This window comes from Cataglyphis hispanica, chromosome 9, assembly GCF_021464435.1.
Source record: "Cataglyphis hispanica isolate Lineage 1 chromosome 9, ULB_Chis1_1.0, whole genome shotgun sequence".
Taxonomy (NCBI): domain Eukaryota; kingdom Metazoa; phylum Arthropoda; class Insecta; order Hymenoptera; family Formicidae; genus Cataglyphis; species Cataglyphis hispanica.
In genome coordinates, this window is record NC_065962.1 from 6,330,713 (window position 1) to 6,331,965 (window position 1,253).

Consider the following 1,253-nt stretch of genomic DNA (forward strand, 5'->3'; position numbering starts at 1 on the left):
TTTAGCATATTAAACCTTCAATGGCTGCCTCCTAAAACGATATACGCGCCGTTAAAGAGCTAAAACGCATGTGTGTGTGACCAATTGGCATGCAACGTTCCCGCTTTGCTGCGCACAAGTTACAGCGCAAATCATGTGACAAGATTCACTGTACAATCATTGGTTGCTTCGCGTTGAATAGAATAACGTCATGCACATTGTTGCATTGGCGGGAAGACTAATTTTATTGGTCAACGGGTATACTTCTTCAATCAATATTTTATTATTTACCAGTTCTAATTTTAATTTGTAATTTTAGAATATTTGTTTAAAAGTTTGTATATATAGAACAAAATCTATTACATATTATGGGATATTTTTATATATATTAAAAAGAAAATATACCATGTAGGGATAAACATACTATAATGAAAGAATATAGTATACGCGATACAAATATTTCATTTTTAAATTAAAAAATGTTATTACTAATGACTATTAAATACATCAAATTTTTTTATTATGCATGTGTGCATCCACACATGTATTGTGTGTTAAATGTGAATTCTTTTAGCAAATTTGTTTATTCAAAATTTTCTACATAATTAATAAGTTATTAATACACACTTGCACATAACATTAAAATATGCTCAAGATATATATATAATTTGATGTATAATTTTTATTGATATGAATAGAAAAACAACGTTAAAAATCTATTGTTGAAGTAGAATTGCCGAATTGTTTAAAAAGTCTTTTATTATTGCAATATCATAACTAGTCCGTTCATCCATTCTCGTCACATTTAATCGCGTCCCACCTAACTAGTCTATTTTTAGATTGTTATCAGAATTCATATATTGTTATATAATTCATCATTATTTCGACTTTTGCTAATAAATATTAAATAAATCTTTAATTTGAGACACTTCTTCCAAATTTATTTTCATGCACCTATATTATACAGGTAATAAAAAACCAGATTATTATTTTGGGAAAGTTTAATATGTGTAAACAATGTTGCAAATATATATATATATATATATATATATATATATATATATATATATATAATTACATCATAACTACTAATAATAAACTAACAATATAATACTTAATTAGATATAAAGTATAAAACAACTATGTATACATATGGTATAGATTAATTGTAGAACAAAAGAATAAATTAAAAAATTATGCCACAGTAATACAAAGAATTTTTGTTTTAAATTAAGAAAGAAGATATTTACATTTATAGAAGAGAATAGAAACGA